This window comes from Botryllus schlosseri, chromosome 5 (genome assembly GCF_051294905.1).
Source record: "Botryllus schlosseri isolate E-star chromosome 5, Bs_hap1, whole genome shotgun sequence".
NCBI classification, from domain to species: Eukaryota; Metazoa; Chordata; class Ascidiacea; order Stolidobranchia; family Styelidae; genus Botryllus; species Botryllus schlosseri.
In genome coordinates this window covers 6,302,180-6,315,934 of record NC_137240.1, presented here as the reverse complement: position 1 = coordinate 6,315,934, position 13,755 = coordinate 6,302,180, and the positions used below count along the sequence as shown (strand labels likewise).

At 40.4% G+C, this 13,755-nt stretch overlaps 1 protein-coding gene and 1 pseudogene across 1 annotated transcript in view; one reads left to right on the top strand and one right to left on the bottom strand.

Annotated features, from left to right (window-relative positions):
• The window catches only part of LOC145439663 (uncharacterized), a 145,539-nt gene that overhangs the window by 14,333 nt on the left and 117,451 nt on the right, over nucleotides 1-13,755 (bottom strand). The window lies entirely within an intron of this gene.
• On the top strand, nucleotides 1,624-6,697 carry LOC145439932 (uncharacterized; annotated as a pseudogene).

The following is a 13,755-nucleotide window of genomic DNA, read 5'->3' as shown; positions in this document are numbered from 1 at the left end:
GAGACGCAACAATGCTGTCTGGCGAAACGAGAGATTGGCATTGGGACGCAACAATGCTGTCTAGCGAAACGAAAGAGTTACTCTCTCGTTACTCTCTCGTTTCGCCAGACAGCATTGTTGCGTCCCAATGCCAATCTCCATAACAATGAAAAATTCGAGGCTGATTGTGGGAGTTCCAAGGCCACGAGCGGAATAAAATTTATATTTTCGTCATCAGTGCAAAGTCAGCTTTCGATTGATACCCGTTTTACCAAATTTGATGCTCGGCAAGCTGGTCAAAAATGTCCGTCAAATTGCCTGTAGCCAAATGGAAATTGTGACGTGATACGACGTGACGTGATTACTGAGCCGTGAGATTTGCTTGTGTCGACACCATATAGCAGGGGTCGGGAACCTTTTCGTCAGTAGAGCCATATTGGACCGATATTTTCCATTTTAACTCCCAAAGAGCCATACATGTCAATCAATTGTTACGTCACAATTGAAAAGTCGTGACGTCAAAGTAGCACTAATTCGAAATTACTATAACATGGGATTCATTGTGTGCGCCATCTCGTCAGATATACGAGATCGCAGGTTCGTCTTGATCAGGGGTGTTCAACCTTTTTGCTATTCACGGTCGCATCTTGATTACTAGCGTACGGCCGCACTCCAGGGTACGGGCGTAATGGCTAACCTGGTCGCCAAATATCAATGTTAAATAGACTATATTGTGAACTGCGCATCGCAGGCAGCCCGTGTGGCTTCTGTGCCATCACAGTTTTGTAGAAGCAGAACGCCCCAGCAAGCTTTTACGGGTCGAAATCGCTAATATTTGGGACATGAAAAGTTACCGGAAATATAGTCGTCTAGTTGCGGCGAGCGCGAAACATTTTTCGTCTTCACGAATGAATTTTGTCTTTACTCCCAAGATCACACAATTTGCCTATTTATTGTTCGAAAATAAAGCGCAAAAAGAGAGATAAAATGAATAGGTGAGGTGGAGTCAGGCCAAGCGTCACCTGTGATACCGTGATACTGTGATACTGTGAATTCATCGTAATTAGCCTCTAATTTATTATTACCGAGATTAATCGAATGTAAATGCCGTACTATAATTCCGAAAATCAAAATATTGATCGACGTTGCGCTATACGCGTACATTTGAACGGCAGTACTACAAAGCTACCAATCAAGAACGTGGGTAGCTCTGGCGTTGTTTGTAATTTGAATTTGTAATTGTGATTGTCACTCCCACGCTTGCATTGTCATACGGGCGTCACCATGTCTGTTATTCTATTAGATCAATCAACGTATCGTGCAATCCAAGATTTCAAAGCGGGTTCATCGAATTAGCAATTGATATTGGGTGTGACAGCAACTTAAATTTGAACATTTTGAAATGGGGGGTCCGAGCCCTTAACCCTGAATACGTCACTGTCTTGGCCTCTCAAGGACATGTTTATGCTGCCACGAGAATAATGATTCTGACTATGATGAAAATTTACGAACAAGTTGCTGCAATCTTGTTTAATTAGGAAAAAAAATCAAAACTTGGTAAAGAGCCATATCTTATACCCAAAAGAGCCAAATATGGCTCGCGAGCCATAGGTTCCCGACCACTGATAGGACACTATGGTTTGACAGTAATCTCGAACTTGGCTTGAACTAATGTAACTTCTCGGCATTAAGTGTATACAATATCCTCATCAGACTTCGACAGAATTGATCGATCTGCATTCCATGCAACCGCATTTCGAGGGAGGCCGGTTCGTCGAAAACTACAGAACTACAGATATCTACACCAATAATTTGCCAGAGCGATACGAAAAAACGCTATTAGGACTTTTGGAACGCACATTTACTATTTGTTAGAGTTATTTATTAATGTATGTGCTTGACCCGTTTTACTGTGCTACAAGTGTAGGGAGGAAGTAAGCCTATGAACACATGTGCATTATACACAGTTTGGGGGCTATTTCTGACGGGTGAATTTTGAGGTCCCGTTTTCCATGAATGCCTTCGTTGAAAAGATTCCCCCTTCGCGATACCTGGACCCTGCGGTATTTGCAGATACCTCAGACGCTGCTCTAACCGATTCCACTGTCAGTTAACGACCGTGAGCCATCCTGGGATCTTCATTAAACTGAAATTCCCCGAAAACCATATTTCTCGGGGTTCCACACGGCTGATCTCCAAGATTGCATCCGAGAGTTGAAATACCAAGTACATTGGTAAGGTTGACAGGTTTCCAGAAAATCATCAACATTGGTCCGGCCTGGTTGTAGTACTTTTTATAATGACATAATCGCAGAGTCTGAAACCAAGCAGCATAGGCTACTTTTCTTAGAAACCCACCCCCCATGCATACATACTCAATGTGTTTATGACTTTGGACGAAAATCGGTGAAAGTGTAACGAGGTTATATGTAAACTTGGCAGAACGGCGATTTCTCAAGTTTTCACCGATTGAACTCAGATGAGTTGTGGCATTTCTACACAGGAGCGCAACTGACTATATTCGTCATAGATCATGTCACCGGAGAACTCACAAGAACAAATCTAGGGCGACCGAGAGAGCTTTCTTCATGGTCATTAAAAGAGGTGGGTTCAAATACTGTCGGGTCTGGATAAGATTTGATCAGATAAAATTTAATTCCTGCTTTGATTATATTTATCGCAGGCAAACTCAAAATGCCCATTGAACTATTTTCTGCTGCCTCTAATCTTACTGATCTGTGCTCGAGATAACCGAACCATGATGTGACATAGGCCTACGTGTTTCGCTTACCGATACGTGCCACTACATTTTAATCGCTTTTCCTTACTATAGAGAGAGAGAGAGAGAGAGAGAGAGAGAGAGAGTCTTTATTTTCATCGAACCAAAATACATAACAAACGGCAGTGATGGTGGTACAGAAAATATGCGTGCACAGTATTCGGTATTAGATAGGAATGATCGATAAGACCGTGAAGGTCATCTAGTCTGATCACACCAGCATCAAACAGGTACACTTGACTCAGAACAGTCTGGCTGTAAAAAAATGTTTAGTTACGAAAGGAAAATAGAAAAAAAATTAAACAATGGTAGCAAATGATCAATGAAGCAATGCCTGGGCGAGGTAGGGCAACAGTGTTAGTGTAACGACAAGAGGTGATCAAGTAGGGCTTTTTTGAATCTATTATAAGGCAATTCACGGATATGTGATGGTAATGCATTCCAGATGATAGGTCCCGAGTAGTCGATAGATCTCTTAGTTAGGTTGCTATTGGGTTGGGGTAAGTAGACGTTTCCTTTAGACGAAGATCTCGTGTAATGGGAATGGACATGTTTAGCAGGTATGAAAAAGTCATCAAACACAGGAGGGAGACTATTGGAAAAATATTTGTGAACAACTTTTGATACTTCGAAGCGATACAGTTCATCAACTCGCAAAATTCGATGCTTACGGTAGTAAGGCGATAAATTGGTACGTAAAGGTACAGATGAGATCAGCCGTATCGCACGGTTTTGCAGGGTTCAAATTCTGCACAAAAATGTTGTACAATGTACATGCATTTCCCCATACTACGATTCCATATTGCAGATGCGAGTGGAAAAGAGAGAAGTAGATGGTTCGTAGTACTGATCTGGAAACCAAAGATTGGAGACGGGTCATTATTCCCACACACCGAGCTAGTTTTGATATTGTGCATTCAATATGCTGCTATATTTCCATCTGTTACATTTTATTTAGTGTTCACTATGCACGCCTCTTATTTACATGTTCTAGGACACCTTTAAATATGATTGCAAATTATATATGGCACCAAATTTGAGAAAGAGCATTTTAATGAACGTATAACGTCTAGCCTAGTCATTTTTATTTATAGCAGTTCATCTTGAAGTTATTCTGGAATAGCGGTTATTAGGGATGGTGTGAACGTGAGGTTCACGTTCGCGTTCTGTGTGTGAACCTCGGAAATTTTGAGGTTCGCGTTCACAACAGAACCTTACTAGAGGTTCTGCATTGTGAACCTTTTTCATATATTGCAATTTTCACTTCATTATAACATCTTTGGTTCAAATTTATTGCATTTCAACTGCGGGCCACTCTATGCATGGCGCTGGCAGCATAAACAATCAACACTTAACGAGCATATGCACCTTGACAATCTCAAAAATTTTACTTGCATTGTTACAAAAGTTTGCTCGAAATATCCAGCTCTTTGCTGTGAGCTTGACCCGCAATCACATAACATCAAGAGCGAAGTACACTGCATGTAGTCAGCGAATGATGCTTATTAAACCAATCAATGAGATTGATATCGTTTTCTGATGTAAAAATCTAGCAGGCGTACGGGGTCAATCTTGATTGAACTGTATCATGAAAACCAAATCCCAAATCCGTGCGATTGGGGTGTTGCCTACTGTTGTATAACTGGATAGTGTGGTAATATCGGTAGCAAGTATAGAAACCCGTTTTACACTCTGCTCAATATCCATGTAGCAGAGATGAGCGGATTTGAAATTTCTATGTCCTAATCCAATCCAAATCCGAGCCTTCAAATCCAAATCCAAAACCTAATTCATAACTTTTTCATATTTAAGTCCATGTCCAATCCTAATCCGATTCCAACTGGAAATTCAGAAAAAATACTAATTTATGCAATGGAGGGATTCGAAAATTTTCTTTCACAGCCAACGATTCACTTGATTCAAGATAACTTAGTAACCATAAGTACATTAATAACTGATCTGAATAAAGTTTGTCGCCATTCGCCACACGACATTTCAATCTCCCAGAAAATAGGTCAATCCAATCCAAATCCTAATCCGTTCTGAAAAAAATGTCTAATCCAAATCCAATCCAAATCCGACAAAATTTCGCAAATCCTGTTTTTTCAAAACCTAATCCTAATCCATGCTCATCTCTGCCATGTAGCAATACTCAGACGCTGAACACATTGTTCGGTCTGGCCGAGACCGTCAAGGCGTAAGCTTGTATTCTCTGACAAGTCCTCGTCGAAATTGCTGATAAAGCGACGGAAGATCTTGATTTTATGGGATTATTATATCATTTGATTGCCTCATTTGATACATTTGGCGACTTTTAAAACGCCAATATGTACTTCAGCACTGTGCCATTATGTGGCCCGAGTCATCGCTAGGTATCGTGCACAGTACATATATTGTACAATACATTATTGTATGCAATTACTTAATTGAAATAAAGGGTTGAAATTAGAAATATGACGTCACGTGACGTCATGAGGTTCACGTTCGCGTTCACACAGAACCTTTCGAAAAGATTCGCGTTCACACGAACCTGAACCATTCAGAGGTTCACACCATCCCTAGCGGTGATGTCTATCACAGGAGAAAATGGCTCAGATGATTATGTTTAAGTGAGTCCTGAAGTTTTAGCAGTTGTGAAGCGAAACTACCTCGTGATTTCTCTAATTAAAAAAATCCAATTTAGGTTATCGGCCATTTCGCAAATTTTGTGGTTTCGAGGACCCCTGGTTGAGAACCACTGATATCTATATATCATAAGCGTTGGTTTAAAAAACATAGCATCTGCGATACAATAACTTGTAATTACTTGTAATCAGCATACACATAATTTCCATTATCATTCATACTGGAATCCAACCATACACAGTAACAAACTGCAGTAAACCGATATGCATACATTCACATCAAGAGTCCATACGCTGGTCGCTGGTATCACGTCTTGAAATCTAAATCACTCGGACGCTGTCATGTGTCTGATGTGTTCGTACATAAACTGTGTGAGAGTGACATCAAATCTGACTTACCCCAAACAGAGCAACATAGACAGCATTATCACATGATGCATTATTGAAATTCTTTACTGTTAGCGTAGTATTACTATTTAATCATTCTGTGTCACTGTCTTTTAGAAAAACTCGGCCGGTCGAAATAGTCATCGCTAAAACTCAGTAGAAGTAGGTCGGTAAAAAAGAAAGTATTCTAGGCCAAGTTTTGACTGAAGAAAACAACTGTCATGTATACAAGTAGAAATGGTCCAAATCCATAACCATTTGAATGAGTAAGTAATGCAAGATGGAAAAACTTGCTTGAGAGCCCTAGAAAAGTTGTTGCTGACCACCACATGCGCGCAAGGCGTACGGCTCTCACTAATTTTCGTTTATATTGATAGTGTAAGTGTAAGTGTAAGCTCTCCAATTTGTGATGTCATGTATTGCTCGCAAATCGCGAAATACCGATACGTCTTTCTCAGACTCCTTCGTCTGTCGACATGCTGCCTGGCTTTGCGTATTCACATTTAGGGGATTACTATGCAGCGAGGTTGCGGTTTCCAAAAAAAGAAAGATATAGTCCCCTTGGCGTAACCGTTGTGCCAGGGCTCGAATTCGAAGATTTCAAAATGAGCAAACGAGAAGATTTGGTGGAGAAGTTTCCACAGCATCGAAAACTCATTGAATCTCTCACCATCGAATAAGGATGTCGAAAAGAATCAGTATCGCAGTGGAATGAAGAATCGACATTAGAGTGCGTGACATGAATGTTTGCGTATTTATAGTGTTTTCTTGTTTCTTCCGAGAATAATAAGCCTGAAGCAGCTCTATCTCGTTGTTTGTGAAAATAAATTAAACGCTCGATGGTGTGATCTTATCTCCTTGTTGCAAGGGGAGTGAACAATCTTAAAATATTGGAAAGCAGTAGCAACATTCCGATCATCAAGGAAAGGTTCGATCTAAAACAGCGAAGAATACTCTCAAGTTAACGTAAGAGATAGCGTAGTTGTTGATACCATAGTTGACAATTTTAGTTCGGACCGGTAAGCTACTGTCGTACTGATTACGAAAGTGTATAGGTTATTTATCGGTAATGCTATATCTGGTAGTCATAATTCAATAAAAACCGGTATTATAAGAAAGCGTATCCTTAACCGATTCCGAATATACAAACACCTGGGGGGACATTACAAAACAATGCGGTAAATCAGAATCTCCGCCAGCGGTAACGAGCTCTCTCGAATGCGATTACCGCATAATGTCGTTATAGTGGAGTTCTAAGATTTCTTCCTCATTCCGATCAGAATTGAAAAATAAAGCTTGGGACCGCATTATCGTCAGTCTGTAAAAATGACAGGCTAAGCTAATTGTTGGGTCGATGACGCAATTGACCGACTCAAAATCTACCAGATCACAAGTGAAATTCTCTATAGTGCCGATCATTTTGCCTCATTCTGTGCAAGCGGAGCCTGGATGTGTGAAGGTTCTTGTCACTGTAGCAGACTTGACAAAATGGATAATTTTTGTTCAATAAATAATGAAATAAATTATCACGAAATGCCAATAATCTAATTCCAATTTAATTTGTGAAATTTCTCCGTGCTATAATTTTAATTCTATTATATTTTCTGGTTTTCCTGAAAATGCTGCTGCAGTATCGTATAGTGCAGGGGTGGGCAATTATTTTTACAGGCGGGCCAAATGAGAAGCAAATAATAATAGGTTGACTAGCCGAGCCGAAATTTTAAACTATATTCCGTGGCGTATTTTATTTCTAAATAGACTACAGTGAATTACGTTGTTAACACAAGCTGCTAAATGGAAGTGTTAAAATTAGGCTATGAGAAAGTGAGGGTCAATTTACAAACACATAGTATTTGTTCATTCAGTGTCATTAATAAAAACAATGCGAAACATGAAAGATTCTTAACTCATTCAAATCGCATTATCCACAGATCCTTTTTTTCTACGGAGACGTCAAATGTATTTGGGATGTTACAAAGCTGGCTTTGGTACCGAGCTGTGTGTAGCTTGGTATTTAGCCATGCTGTTTTGAGAGCTTCGCTTGCAGATACCGTAAAATCCGCTCTCTCGGTCAGCCGATGAGTGTCTGTATATTACACCAATTTTTTCCTATGATGCCGATTCAAAATATATCTCTGAACACGGTGACGTGCTCACCACAAACTAGAATGACGGGTTTCCCTTTGACTAAGTGAACAGGTATTTCGAGCTCCAAATCTTCTTAAAATGTCCATATTCGGCCTCCACCTATATTCAACGTTCTGTTCAACGTTATTATGTGACCGCAACTAACGTGCACTGGTTGACTTGTTTCACGAAATAGGGATTTGGAAACGTATCGCGTAACAATTTGCTACAGTGGTTATATATTCTGAATCTGGATTACTCGAATAGCGGACGTATAAGGGTACGTAATTGCGGCACATAAACAAACAGGCTTCATAGTGAACGAATGTCCAGTTCCTTTCACAAGGCGTATGATTTTAGTCTGCGGATTAACATTCAGAAGTAGGTTTTATGTTCTAAATTCCAGGTAACTTTTCGCGGGCCCCTCGAAATCGCATCGCTGGCAGGACATTGCCCAGGTATGACCCAGAACATTGACCCTCAACATTTCGTATAGCGATTCGACATATTATCTGAGGAAACCGTGACGAATGCAATATAATGACAAAACAATTTTCAAACTTGCACGATCACAGATCCTAGACTACAGTGTGGTTGCTGTTGTCGACGATATCGCAGGACGCATACTATATCTAGAGTGGCATTTAAAACAAACATGTCCAAAACATGGCGCTTGTTTAAAACATGTTTTTTTATTGTTTATTGTGCTTTTTTTGCCGTGATGTCGCGAATCCTTATTTGTGACGTCACAATGGATGAACATTGACAATTGGAAATATAGAGTGAAAATGGCTCCAATGATGAAAAAGGCTTCCAATCCTTTCATAAACGGACCAAAAATATCTTTAACCAGGACTAGACCTTCATGCTGCATTTTTACGGTTGGGGGTCATCATCATCAGAGCACCCATTCCGTACCAATGATCCATATTAGTGTTTCTTAGACGGTGGGGCGGGGGCGGGTCGTGGAAGCATCTGAGGGGGGCGCGTAACCACATGAGAGAAATGGTATTTCTTTAGCTAGGAATGAGCAGAGGTGGTCAAAGTAGTCAATAAATCTACTCAAGTAGAAGTAAAAGTAGCGACGAAAAAATCTACTCAAGTACGAGTAGAAGTACTTCTTCCATAAGCAACCTAAAACTTCTTGAATTAGAAATAGAATTGACTGACTTTGAAAGTACTCAAGTAAGTAAATAGTTGTGAAAACGTTCCTAATTCGTTCACATGGATTGTAAAAAGGTGCAAATTGAGCTATGCGATTGGTGACGAGCTTGATTCATATTGATGCATACCAGCAGGTATCCAATTTTCGATAGCATAAGCATTCGTCCACATAATGGGATGAAAATGATAGTATTGACATGTAAATGCGATACTAATCCTCCGTTTTCTCGAACACCACGTTTTAGAAAATAGCATGGTATGGCGCCATTCCCCATATTATAAGGCCCGTAGTTTAGTCGAAGAGCAATAAGGAGATGTTGTATAGGATACGATGTAAACACTTTGCGCGATTAGTGAACGTTAATAAAAAATATGGTGGACCGTAAAAATGCCATATTGTGTTGCTTTATTTCCAGAAAATAAAGGCATTACTACACTTGCTTTTATACTTCAACATGTATGTTATCCAGACAAAAGAACTGATATTAATTAATACTCAAAGTATATGATACTGGGAATTGAAAGTGAAATGTAAAAACTACTTCTAAAAGCAGAACATGTATTTCATGTTAATAGTCCTGAAAGTTTCAAAGGTGGCATGCTAAAACAGCTCTAAAACTAAAAAAAAAGTCAGAGTCCACTTTTCCACATTTGGACACGCCATGGACGATATGACAAGTAAATGCTAGATTGCGAAACATCAGTTTCAAACGTTATGATGAGCCATATATACTGTGATGAATTATTTCATATGGGCGAAGGGCGACAATGTGGTGTGAACGGAACCACGCCAACCCTCTACCTAAATTATATTCAGCGATACTTTCGTGAAATTATACTTGTCACCCCGTATCCACTGCGCGCGAAGCGCGACGAAAATTCTGGGCTTTGCTAAACTTTTATGAAAATTAAATGTTGATAGTCCGTGAAAACAGCCCTCAAATTCCTCAGGCTATCTTCCTGATTGGAAGATTGAACTACTTCTACTTGACAAACTGGTAATAGCGAGAAGTAAGTAGATCACAAAATATTACGAAGTAGAAGTAGAAGTAGCGAAAATCAGATCTCCTTGAGTAAGTACCAGAAGTAGAGGAAAACTACTTGGGTACTTCGAAAAAGTAGAAGTACTTCGTTACTGACCAGCTCCGGGAATGATTTTAGATTGTCCTGAAGCTTCATAGTTTCAAAAACTGCAGTTCGTTTCACACTTTTTGTAAAACATTGCGTACGCAAATCGGATGGCGAGGATAAGCCTGGATAAACCTCCAACACCTGAAAACGAATTCTGGAGTTCACCTCTGTCGGATTCGTACACGCAACCCCTTGTTGTTGCAGTGATGCAACTTACCACTATAGACTGTACGCTACTGGCCAGTTAGGGTATACTCCAAGGGCGGCGAGCTATATTGCTATATCAGAGGGTGTCGCGAGGTCGAAAAGATTGAGAACCTCTGCGATGGCGGATCGAATGTCCAATTCCGCCGCCCATGCGAGGGTCAATCAGCATCAGTAGACAGAACCACAGCGGTATTCATTATGTTATCAGAGAGTACCATACTTAATGAGGTTATAATGCGTGTTGGAGGCCGACATTGTGGTAACATTGCTCTTAGAAGCTATATCGTTGCTTACTAAAATGAAGCATATGTCAAAATCGATATAACGTGATGTGAACCCAACATAAATATTCATGAACTACTACATTTTTAAAATGCACTAGCCTACTTTAAAACTCCTCTTGGTAGTTTGCGGAAAGGTAGTTACGACAAGCGATAGCAACGCTGAAACGCGACGGCGATCACTGATCTGATATCCTTCGTTTTTACATTATACCGATTAGAATAATTAGGATCGATGTCATTTTCCTTGTTAGCGCATAGCACAACATTGTTGTCTTCAAAAACAACTTGACCAGGGTGGGTGCGTCCGAGTCACAATTTGAGATGTGATCAGATACCTGCCGGTAACTACATTCCGAGGCATGCGATCGATTTGACAAATCATCAGTAGATTATTGTCATGATTCTCGCGAAACTTTCAAAGTATGGATGTTTGGAAATTATTTCTATGCCACACTTGGAAATTTCCATACCATATCATGCCTTGCCATATTCTCATTAATTTATCCTGGCAAAGCGTGAGACACCGAAGACGGTTTTAGCTTTCGTTATGAGAACAGCTTATCTGCCTCGCCCCTCCCTCTAGTGTCATAGCGTTGCGGTATGATTCAATGATACTTCGAGAGATAAATAGAGGGCAGTTATTTTCATCCAATCGAAATACAAAACAAGCAGACGGCAATAATTTTCATTCAATCGAAATACAAAACAAGCAGACGGCAATAATCACACATTACAATACACATTAACAGTATTCGGTATCGAGACCAATGAGGTTGACGTCGGAATCTCAACCTGCTGGATGGTTTATATACGATATTCGCTCCTCGACACCAACCTATTCGTCGCGGCCGAGGCAACACATTCAACAAGAGCTACACATACACAAACGCACATCATTATTTCAGGAAAGCCTTGAACAAAATTGGGCTAAATCAGCATTTCAGAAACAGTATAAAAATATCGGGCTGATGTAAAATTACCGTTGATCTCGAAAAATCGTGCGAAGTTTATTGAAGAGGTTAAAACATAAATTTCCGCCAGAACACAACAACAACGCAACCCTAATCAACCCATCCAACCCACGATCGGTGACTAGAGCTCGCACTTTCGACAAGACCTCGGTCAATTTCAATAACTGGTCATAGTCGTTGTCGCCGATACCCACCAGCTTGACAAACCGTTTCAAGTCGGCAATGAAGACGTCGACCGACTCCAATTCATTAAAGACTCTCATCTTGAATTCGTCATACTGGGTAAAGGCACGTAGCAAAGCCTTTTCGATACTAGATTCATCGCTCTTTTCAGTCTCATTCAATTGGTCGTAAACGGCAAGAAACATTCGGCTTAAGGCAGCCAAATTCTTGAGTTTTAGCAAATCTCTTGCCAGTTGCGCTCGCTTGATCCAGATTGGGATATCACTTGCTCCACCATGCCGTGCAAGCTCATCCGTCACCTCGAAACTGGTCATTATTGATAATGGGCCGTGATAGCTTATGCGAAGCTTATTGCAAAGATTAGGATTAAAACACGCAAGACCGCAACAACAAAGACGGACGACCTCTCTCTATGCAGTCACACGCCATATGCGGACACGTTGCACCGCATATGTCCACCAACCTTAAATTAATCAATCAATCACTCTCACGTGCGTTACTCAGCGGTCGAGCCGTCGAGGTAACGCAGTAAACAAGAGCTACACAAACGCACGGCGCTACATTACGAACGCTTAGAACAGTGGTCGGGAACCTTTTTTGTCCGAAGAGCCATATTGGCCCGATTTTATCCATCTCAACTCCCAAAGAGCCATGCATGCCAATCAACTGTTATGTCTCAATTGAAAATTCATGGTTCATGATAGCACTTATTCGAACTCACTACATGAGATTCCGCGTGTGCGCCATATTTTCTCTGTAAAATCTGGTATTTATCAGTGTTGGGATCAAGTCACTACCTTCGAGTCACGAGACATTTCGAGTCATTGCACATTTTGACTCGAGTCAAATCAAGTCAATCGATTTTCGAAGGTGACTCGAGTGAAGTTGAGTCACGTCAAGTCACGAGTCAAGTCACAATTCAAGTCAAGTTTCATTTTCGAAGTATGAGGCATGATTACGTCATTGTATTTTGCTGACTGTCTGAAATAAAGATTGAGTGATCATTGATTCTGAACCAATGAACAAATATAGAGTTAAATATATACGCAAGAAGGCGCTGTATCGCTCACATATACGTAGGACTGCTAAACTACGTAAGTAATTGCATAGTCTTAGTTTATAGTTACCAGCCAAAATACAAAATAGAAAAACGAATTGATAAGATGCAATACATTACCCACTTACAAATTGACATGATACAATTCGAGCCTGCGCCAATGGTTGATGACTATAAACTATATTCGAATTCAGTTTCAATAAAACAAGAGGTTTGGTTAAGGTAAGAACAGAGAACAGAAATAGACATTTTGCTACTTTACTATACTAGTTTACGACGTAAGCTATAAGCTTCGACCACTTCGTTTGCGGTCAATTAATTTGTGAAGGAACAATAGAGGCACAGTGAAACGCACGATCGTTGGATGATTAGTAGCTCTCACGGGTTACACGAGCGTTTCGCGAGCAATCCGACCATATGTAAGATACAATGATTTTTATCGACACCGATTACTTGATGACCTGAAATTGACTCGTGAATTTTGCTCCGAGTCACGAGTCAATCCACCTTTTTGATGCGCCGGGTCAAGTCAAGTCAAGTCATTTTAGCAAAGTGACTCGAGTCAAGTCAAGTCATACGAAAAAGGTGACTCGAGCCTGACTCGAGTCATCCCAACACTGGTATTTATTGTTCGGAAATAAAGGTCGAAACGAGAGGTATAGAACAGACGGGCCAAGCCTCACCCTTGATAACGGAATTCATAAGTAGCTGTCACACTGATTACGAAAATCTTATACTTAACGACTTCTCAAAGTATTCGGCGGTAACATAACGTTGCGCTACACGCCTACATTTTATCGCCGGTACTACACAGAGCTATACTTACTGATCAAAAACGAGGATAGTTATGACGTTGTTTGTA